The sequence below is a fragment of the Macrobrachium nipponense genome, chromosome 32 (genome assembly GCF_015104395.2).
Source record: "Macrobrachium nipponense isolate FS-2020 chromosome 32, ASM1510439v2, whole genome shotgun sequence".
NCBI classification, from domain to species: Eukaryota; Metazoa; Arthropoda; class Malacostraca; order Decapoda; family Palaemonidae; genus Macrobrachium; species Macrobrachium nipponense.
The window spans coordinates 13,557,494-13,568,416 of NC_061094.1; the positions used below are offsets into that span (position 1 = coordinate 13,557,494).

At 37.7% G+C, this 10,923-nt stretch overlaps 1 pseudogene; it reads left to right on the forward strand.

Annotated features, from left to right (window-relative positions):
* Positions 1-1,259: 1,259 nt before the first annotated feature.
* On the forward strand, positions 1,260-5,263 carry LOC135207367 (uncharacterized; annotated as a pseudogene).
* Positions 5,264-10,923: the final 5,660 nt, after the last annotated feature.

Consider the following 10,923-nt stretch of genomic DNA (forward strand, 5'->3'; position numbering starts at 1 on the left):
AGTCAGGAGGGTAGAATGATAACTTACTAGTTTTCTTTGTGGGCAGATTTGGGTTTTTGTCACTATGACTTGTTGATCATTTTGTTCTATTTTATATTCATCTGCTTTGGGTAATAAATAGTATATTTTTGTACTTACGTGATCTTAATAGCCTAATGATATGTTTGCAGACAGAGGGCACCATTGACAACAGGTAAGGGTTTCCAATTTGTGTAGTTTTAATAGAAGGGTGGTTAGAGTGGTGGCAGGTGGTTTAAGAGGCTTTTTACATATTTTATAAGCTGTAGGTACACTAACGAAGAGACTGGTGACTAGTTAGACATAGATGTTTTTTTGGTAGGAAAAGGGGTTATAATCATGTCACAGGCAACTCGGGGCTCTTTTTGCTGATTCAATGGGTTGGGCATTGAGAAGCTGTATGTCTCTCTGGCTAAATCAGTGTCGGCCATCTTGTGATTCTTGAATACCAGTGTTTTAAAACGTGGAGGGGAAAAGTTTAATTTTTGACATATTAAAGTGTTTCACGAGTGTGGTAAACAGGTCACGCATATTTGTGGTGCGTATACAAATTTGGTTTCCAGTCATATGAAGATGTGGGTGTATTTTCAAGCTATCTTTCTTATTTTCTCCTTTTTATCTTTTATTTTTTTTTGTTTTTTGTTTTTTGTTGTTGTTGTTTGTATTCCTTTTGTTTGTTTGTGGTGAATTTACTCGAGTGGAGTTTTTTGTTGCGAGTCACGCCCTGAGAGAGAGAGAGAGAGAGAGAGAGAGAGAGAGAGAGAGAGAGAGTTGGTGTGTGTGAGCTTCAAAGCTAGGTGTCGCCGGGTTGGATCGCTTAGTAAGCGTTTTGCATTTTTTTTTCTTTTTCTATCCCCTCCCTATTTTTTGTTGTTGTTGTTACTTTTATGGGATGATATACTTAGCGTGGGGCGCGTTTGCCTTTTGTTATCCATTATTGGGGGAAAATTTGTATTAATTTTTCTGGATTGGGTTTTGTGCATATAAATACATTGATGTTATTGAGATCGAGGAATCTTATAGAACAAAAGAGCTTTCGGAAAGAGAGAAAGATGGCGGATACTAAGAGTACCACAACTCTGCTACATCACGTAACGAACGTGAGTGCGGGCGTGAGTCCTTTCAGAGGGATGGTAGATGGCATTCTATCACAACCTGTCCAAATTTTCATTGAAGGGGTGAATAATTATTTAGCTGGAAAGAATAGACGATATAGAGGCATTTAGAGAGGCAAAAGCTGTATAATTATTGTTTGAAACTGTTAATTACTGTTTGGGTTTAATTGGACAGTTTATGTATAAAGGTATTTCTGTTGTTGTGGGTTATTAAGGAAGAGGTGTAAATGACCGTTTATGACTAGTTGAGTTTGTATATTACTTGTTGTTGATTGTCAATGATTATTTAAGATGTTCTCTTGGAGAGTGAGGAGTATGTGTGGTTAGTTGAAGTCAAGCCCTGTAGGACATTATTACCTCTCCACCAAAGGATCGTTGTGTGTCTGTATCCATTATATATATATATATATATCATTTTTTAAGTAAAGAAGAAAAAACCAAGTCTGTGTTTCTTTACTGTCACAAGCTATCTAGGCAGTATGGAGAGTAACTTCGACTTGAAACTGATCCCTGAGTATGATGGCAGAAACGCACAATCTGTTATGGAGTGGCTGGAGAAGTTGGAGCTGGTTTGCAAGCTTCGGAAAGTTGATGATGTGGCCAGTGTGATTCCTCTGCGGCTTACAGGTGGTGCCTTTGCAGTGTACTTACAGTTACCCACAGCAGATAGGAAAAGAAGGTTGACAAGGTGAAAGAAGCATTGTTAGCTGCGTTTGCTGTTGATCCCTATGTAGCCTATGAACATTTTGTCAGTAGGAAGTTGCACAGTGGAGAGGCACCGGATGTCTACTTAGCTGATCTACGTCGACTCGGATCCCTGTTTGGAGGAATTTCTGAAAAAGCTCTTGCATGTGCTTTTGTAGCTGGACTTCCAGAGAGAATTCGTCAGCTGTTGAGAGCTGGGTCTCGCATGGAGGCCCTCGATCTGGAACAGATTTTGGCTCGGGCACTAAGGGCGGTTCTGAAAGATGACCTTCCTTCGTTTCAGTTGAAACATGTTTTGGCGCCACAGGAAGCTTGGGTTCTGTGCCAGTAGAACCAACAGTTCAGAAATGTCATGTATGCCTTGGACCAAATCACTTTGCCAGGGACTGTCTTGCTCGCAACCGAGTAAATGGTCGATTTCGGAGAAGGGTAAAGTGCTATCGGTGGTGGAATGGGGCACATTGCGTCAGCTTGTGCGGGAAACGAGCAAGGAGAGGAGGCATCAGCGCCAGCCTCCTCTCCCCAAACCCACTGAGTAAGGTGCTGCCAAGTACTGTTTTGAGTGTAGAGGGTCTTCAGTGTTGCGTGTTAGTAGACACTGGGTGTTCTCAAAGCATCGCTCATGTCTCATGCTGTAAGGCATGGAACAAGTGCGCAGTTAGCATGATAACTGTGAGTGGGCAAGAATGGGTGTGTGAAGGAATGGGCGTCGTGCACTTGCAGCTCAGTAATGGAGCAACTGCCAGCATTTCTGTATGCGTAACTACTTCTAATGCCCCTCGGTTTAAATTTCTTCTCGGCATGGATGGTGTGAGGGCTCTAGGAGGAGTCACTGTCGATACCCAGGGTGGTGTACGTTTTGGAATGGAAGACACTCTTTTTTTCTGCAGCTGCTGATGTGAAGGTGGGGGTGGATGAGCGTGATTTTAGTGCAATTTATGATCCTGTGATTAAATGTTGGACAGCTACATGGAAATGGTCTGAGGGCAAGGAGCCTGGCATCCTGGAGAATGGAGTAAAGGCATATTCTGTACCTCAGGAGGCAAAGGACCTGTATGAATCAGAGCTACAAAGATGGGTGAATGATGGCTGGCTGCTTCCTTATGATGAGAATAAATATGGACCAGCTAAGGGGCTTATTCCCCTCATGGCTGTTGTACAGCAAAATAAAAAGAAGGTGCGGCCTGTACTGGACTTCAGAGAACTGAATACGTACATTGATGCATTTACAGCAGACTCGGATGTGTGCTCAGACAAACTATGTGAGTGGCGCAGGCAAGGAGTGAATGTATCTGTAGTAGACTTGGCTAAAGCTTACCTGCAAATAAGAATCCATGAGTCTCTGTGGCCATACCAGACTGTATATTTCAAAGGCCAGAGGTATTGCCTGACTCGACTGGGGTTTGGCTTGAATATTGCTCCGATGGTAATGAAATCTGTTTTAAACTGTGTTCTCCTTCAGGACCCATTGTAAGAAAAGGAACATCAGCTTATATTGATGACATCTTTGTAAATGAAGATATGTTAAGGCCAGCCGTGTAGAGGAGCATCTTAGAAATTTTGGGCTAGTAAGTAAGCCACACCAAAGACTTGCTGAAGGGGCTCGAGCATTGGGCCTGAGAGTTTGGGGGGAGCAGGGGAGTCTTTTTTGGAAAAGGGACAATGACCTGGGCGATGCACCAAGACAATTGACTCGGCGAGCAGTGTTCTCATACTGTGGTAGACTATTAGGCCATTACCCTGTTTGTGGATGGCTGCGAGTGGCGGTAGCATTCATCAAGAGAAGAGTCAATCAAGTCACTGAAGGATGGGACGACGTCCATTAATGATGATTACATCAAAATGTGTTTTGCAGGAACTTCTGGAGAAGGTTAAGAAGGATGACCCTGTGAGAGGACAGTGGAATGTCACCGGTGACAAATTCAAGATCTGGGTGGATGCTAGTTCTCTTGCGCTTGGTGTTGCAGTGGAAGTAAATGGTTCCATTGTGGAAGATGCCAGCTGGCTGCGGAAAGACGACTCTTGCCACATCAATATGGCTGAGCTAGATGCAGTCATTAAAGGATTGAATCTTGCACTGGCTTGGAAGATACAAAAGGTGGAATTAATGACTGACTCATCTACTGTGCATAGATGGATTTCAGATGGACTTTTAGGAAAAAGCAGATTGAAGACTAAGGCCGCAGTGAAATGCTCATCAGAAGAAGACTAGGAATAGTCTTGTCATTGATAGAAGAGTGTGACCTCCAGCTGTCTATTACACTTGTGTCTTTCTGCCAATAATAAAGCTGACAGTTTGACACATGTACCTCAGCGCTGGCTGAGGGACCTTGGTTCATGTCACCAAGATGCAAAACTTGTGTGTGCTTCTGTTTGTCCCTGCATTAGTGATCCATCATGCTGCTGGTCACCCGGGTGTGAGAAGAACTCTCTATTTTGTGAAGAAAGTCCATCCAGGAGTTACCCAGGCGGCAAGTACAGGCTGTTGTCAAATGCTGTGAGGCATGCCAGTCAATAGACCCGGCCCCAGTGAAGTGGCAGAAGGGTAGTTCTGGAAGTGGATAGTGTGGCAGAGAGTTGGCATGGATATTACTCACTATGATGGACGGCCGTATCTTACTCTCATTGATTTGTGGACCATCTCGATTTGCCATCTGGCGTCGGCTCCATTTTTCAGACCAGTGAGAGCATCATTGGGCCAACTTGAGACAGTGTTCTATGACGAGGAGCGCCGGAGGAACTGTTAACTGACAATGACCCTGCTTTTCGTAGCAAACTATTTGCTGACTTTGCAAAAAAAGTGTGCGTGCATCTTAATTTTAGATGTGCTTATGTTCCATCAGGAAATGGTATAGCTGAGAGATGCCATCGAACTGTTAAAGTCATTGCTGCAAGGAAAAGGCTGCAGCATTGCAGAGGCTGTATATCTGTATATTTGATGCCTCGTGATGACTGCGACTCAACGACTGCCCCTGTCAGTATGCTGTATTCTTACCCTGTGAGGGTCCGAGGAGTGGATCCATGCTCAATGAACAAAGTGGCAGTGAGTGGCCCCTACAAAGCAGGTGATGAGGTGTGGGTAAAACCATCCAACATGCGATGCAATATGCAATTTGAAAAGAGGCAAAGTTACGAGAGTTTTGTCAGAACAAGCTGTTGAAGTCAATGGAGTTCCACGCCATGTTAGAGATCTTCGTTCGTGTTCTTCACAAGGATTGATATTGAGTGAGGAACTACTGATGCTGAGGATGAGAGCTTCTTATACAGCTTTCCTGTTCATGAAGATGAGGGGGAAGAGGAAGATTCAGGCACTGTTGCTGAGTGCAACGCGATTCCAAGACATTCAACAAGAGTTAGAAGAGCTAGTTTGTTTAATAAATTATTTTAATGTAATTCAGAGGGGATGTAATAATTATGTGAAGTAATTCAGGGGGGGAGTGTATAATTATTGTTTGAAACTGTTAATTACTGTTTGGGTTTAATTGGACAGTTTATGTATAAAGGTATTTCTGTTGTTGTGGGTTATTAAGGAAGAGGTGTAAATGACCGTTTATGACTAGTTGAGTTTGTATATTACTTGTTGTTGATTGTCAATGATTATTTAAGATGTTCTCTTGGAGAGTGAGGAGTATGTGTGGTTAGTTGAAGTCAAGCCCTGTAGGACATTATTACCTCTCCACCAAAGGATCGTTGTGTGTCTGTATCCATTATATATATATATATATATACACTTTTTAAGTAAAGAAGAAAAAACCAAGTCTGTGTTTCTTTACTGTCACAAAAGCTTTGCTTGATTTCAATAGGAGAGATCTCTCCCATCGTTGCAGGAGTTTCCAATTTACAAAATGTCATACCTGGATGGATTTGCAAGCATTTTTGAAAACAGCTTATGGCTCAAAGGAACACGGAGATAGGGTGAGGGACCTTCGGGGTCTTTATAAACTACGGAAGGGCACTGATAGCCTTGTAGAACATAGTTCAAAACTTTTTGACGCAGTGGCGGATTGGGTAGGAAAATTGAAAACATCTAAATGGGTTACAGGGAGTAATGTCTCTCTTGAGAACATTCATAAACTGATCTATTTTTCCCTGCTCTTGCACGATGTACCGGATGCGATAGTGAATAGCTTTGATGAAAAGATTGAACCTGCTTCAGACAAAGAATTACTTTATGTCCAAATTGAGAAACATATGTCTAAATGTCCCATTGTAGATAGTACAATTTTTAATGGGACAGGCCCGAGGGATAGAGTGCAAAGAGACACAGAATTTTCTCCTCCCCGTCTGTGTGCAAAAGTTGAATATAACAAAAGATCGATCTATCAAAAGCAACAGCAGTTGCGCTGTTTCGACTGCAATAAACCAGGGCATCCAAAGAAATTGTGTAGGGTTAAATATTGTCGAATGTGTAGGAGTACCGATCATTATTGGCAGTCTTGTCAGTCTCAGATACGGAGAGATGCGAGGCCTACACCTCAAGGTTCTGGTAATTATAATGTGAGAACTTCCTAGGCAGGTCAAACCAGAGGGCAAAGAGATCGGCGAAATTTTTAATAAAAGGGTGGTTATTATATATATATATATATATATATATATATATATATATATATATATACTATATATATATGTGTATGTATGTGTATGTATGTATGTATAACTGAATCACGAAAGTTTGGAATGTGATGAATCCATAAATAAAGGTATAAGCCACAAGGTAAAGAAACAAACAAAAGTTTCTTACAAGATCTTTCGACTCAACGTCCTTTACTCACTGAGTAAAGGACGTTGAGTCGAAAGATCTTGCAGAAACCCCATTGTTTATCTTTCCTTCATGGCTTTTTATATATATATATATATATATATATATATATATATATATATATATATATATATATATCTATATATATATATACGTAAATAGCCACATGAAAGGTGGAAAATCAAAGACCAGGTACCAAGCGCTTTCGTGTATTGTGTACACTTCTTCGGGGTACAAAGTAAAATAAATAAATAGAAACATAAACAAGAAAATTTCACAGAACAAAGATCAAAGCCATTAACAAGCAAATTATCATTACAAATTGTCACTACCAAACAAGTAAGAATACTTTAAAAGTGCTTAAGAAATGAAACTGCAGTTAGTATAACAGGCTGTTGCTAAAAGGTGACATTGTATTTGCCTACAATTTTATAAACAAGGTAACTATCTAATTCAAAAAGACCTGAACTCAGATTCATAAGTTGATCGTTAAAATGCATAATAAATGCAGATTCAATAATGTTTCTTTTTACAATATGGTTACAAAATATTCCCTCAGATGCATTTTTCCGGTCTATACTATGGTTAAAATCATTCATGTGAACAAATAAAGCATTTGGCGATTGACCTGTTCTAACTGCGTAACGGTGTTGTTTTAGACGGTAATCTAGTTCTTTACCAGTTTGACCAAGGTATTTGTAATTACAGCCAGCACAAGGAATGGTGTAAATACAGCCACTAGTTTGTTTTGGGGAATTATGCACAATGATATTTTGAAGTGTTCCTGAATTTTTGTATACCACATTTATCTTGAAAGTTTTCAGTAATTTCTGAATAAAAGAAAGATTTACATTATATGGCAGTGTTAAGATATTTTCTCTCAGAAGAGGCTCCCTATTGTTAGTGGAATAAAAAATATTTCTAGTTTTCTGCAAAGATTTGTCAATTAAAAACTTTGGGTATTTTAACCTATTTCCTACGTCATAAATTTTACAATTCTCGGAGTCTAGGAATTCCGGACGGCATATCCGTAGTGCCCGTAAAAACATGCTACAAAAAAGTGAGAGTTTTCATATGGTCATTCCTGAAGATTGGAAGTATCCGCTTAAGAACTATTGTTATAGGAAGCTGGAACAACATGCCGCAGAGTAAATAACAGACTAGGAAGAAAGCTGAAGAGTTTGATCGAAAACAATGACTGGAATAATTATGCTAACCCCGATTTTGTGGTAAATTTGTCAAGTAGACCGTTACAGGAAATTCTTATGTGCTCTAGGTTACGGTTTAAGCTTTTCGTTTTCAAAAGATTGATTGATTGTGGGTTTTCTGGCGTCACACTACCAGGGTCACCGACGCCGAGTTTTCAAAAGAAAATATTGATTGTGTAGATATTGCTAATTCATTTAATAATCTGGAAAGGAATAGCAGTTTATCTAGTGATGAACTTAATATTTGCAAAGGTATTGTTTACGGTGCCATGTCGAAACCAATCCCAACTAGTATTCCTAGACGTTTTATAAAGTGTTACATTGACTTAAAAAATGATAATGACCTGCATATTACGAAGGCTGATAAATCCCAGGTTCTGGTAATAATGGATAAGGATGAGTATGCTAGAAAAATGTACAATCTTTTGTCAGATCACGTAACTTATTCAGAACTGAGAAAAGACCCCCTTGCCTCAGTTAATAGTAATTTCAATAAGATATTAAAAAGTGTCTTAAAAGGAAATGATGCTCTAGTCAAACAGTTTTCCTCGCAAAGTGCAACCTTACCGTATATGTATGGTCTTATTAAAACGCACAAGTTTGGTAATCCTGTCCGCCCAATAATCAGTTCGGTTGGTAGTGTTTCATATAAACTGTCTAAATGGTTAGTTGGGATTCTTATGCCTATTGTCAGGAACATATCTAAATCACATATAAAGAATAATACAGATTTTGTTGAAAAAATCAGTAATGCTCACGTAAATTACGACTTTAAAATGATCAGTTTTGATGTTTCCTCTTTATTTACCAATGTTCCAGTTGATGATTTATTGAACTTTATAGCTGACGAATTAACAAAGCATATTTTACCTTTGGCTTCTGACAAAATTTTAGAATTGATAAAATTATGTGTTAAAGATTGTAAGTTTGTTTTTAACGGAAATTGTTACCATCAAAAGTTTGGAATGGCTATGGGAAATCCCTTTTCCCCAGTACTTAGCAACCTGTATATGGAATTTTTTGAAGTAAAAATATTACCCGGTATTTTGCCTAAGGGGGTTCTTTGGTTTTGATATGTTGATGACATATTCTGTGTTTGGCCCATGAGCGAAAATTTGAACATATTTTTAGAAAAGTTAAAAAAGTTAATAAGTTGGTACCTTCTATTAAATTCACCGTTGAAGAAGAAAATAATTGTTCATTACCGTTTTTAGATGTTTTGGTTCATAGAAGGGATAGAAGCTTTGTGTTTGATGTTTACAGGAAACCTACCAATGTCTGTTCTTATATCCACTATTATTCAGACCACCCTGTTAATGTAAAACTCAGTTTTTTGTTGCATATTTTTACGGGCACTACAGATATGCAGTCCGGAATTCCTAGACTCCGAGAATTGTAAAATTTATGACGTAGGAAATAGGTTAAAATACCCAAAGTTTTTAATTGACAAATCTTTGCAGAAAGCTAGAAATATTTTTTATTCCACTAACAATAGAGAGCCTTTTGTGAGAGAAAATATCTTAACACTGCCATATAATGTAAATCTTTCTTTTATTCAGAAATTACTGAAAACTTTCAAGATAAATGTGGTATACAAAAATTCAGGAACACTTCAAAATATAATTGTGAGTAATTCCCCAAAACAAACTAGTGGCTGTATTTACACGATTCCTTGCGCTGGCTGTAATTACAAATACCTTGGTCAAAATGGTAAAGAACTAGATTACCGTCTAAAACAACACCGTTACGCAGTTAGAACAGGTCAATCGACAAGTGCTTTATTTGTACACATGAATCATTTTAACCATAGTATAGACTGGAAAAATGCATCTGAGGTAATATTTTGTAACCATATTGTAAAAAGAAACATAATTGAATCTGCATTTATTAAGCATTTTAACGATCAACTTATCAATCTGAGTTCAGGTCTTTTAAAATTAGATAGTTACCTTGTTTATAAAATTGTAGGCAAATACAATGTCACCTTTTAGCAACAGCCTGTGTTATGCTAACTGCAGTTTCATTTCTTAAGCACTTTTAAAGTATTCTTACTTGTTTGGTAGTGACAATTTGTAATGATAATTTGCTTGTTAATGGCTTTGATCTTTGTTCTGTGAAATTTTCTTGTTTATGTTTCTATTTATTTATTTTACTTTGTACCCCGAAGAAGTGTACGCAATACACGAAAGCGCGTGGTAGCTGGTCTTTGATTTTCCACCTTTCATATGGCTATTTACGTACATATTTGTCACTTGCTGTTTGGTGACTTATTGCTGATATATATATATATATATATATAGCTATATATATGTATATATATGTATATATATATTTACATATATATATATACATATACATATATGTATATATATATAATATATACATCTATATATTATAGTGTAGTCACACACACACACACACACATATATATATATATATATATATATATATATATATATATATATACACACAGCTATATATATGTATATATATATATTTTACATATATATATATATATATATATATATATATATATATATATACACACACACATATATATATAAATAAAGATATATGCTACGAAGGAAAAATAAACGAAGCAGGATCTGCGAGACCTTTTGACGTTAAACGTCCTTTACTGAGCAGAAACTGACATAAATGCGGCAAAAGACAATACAAGAAGATTCGTATAACTGACAGATAGGGATTATAAAGAGATTAGTACCTAGAATCCGACACCTGGAAGATGAGAAACCTTCCCAAACAAGCATAAACAATGGGTGCTATTAAAGGTTTAAGACAATCATCTCAGATACAAAGACAAGACAATTAAAGGATTATAGGTGACAGCTATTCAGAACTAGGTAAACAAAACCATATTCACAATACATATCAGATATACATTACAACAAAGATAACTCTAAGGCAACTGATTTTTATTTAAGTCAGTAATTATATCTTTGAGGTCATTCTTAAACATTGTTACAAATACAAGGGTCTACATGAAAAAGGCCACGACTAACATTGAAATTACAATGAAAAGTAAGTTGTATTAAAGCAGATTCTAAAAGATTTCGTTATAAGACATCTCTTGACCTTGCAATTAATGAACTACCAA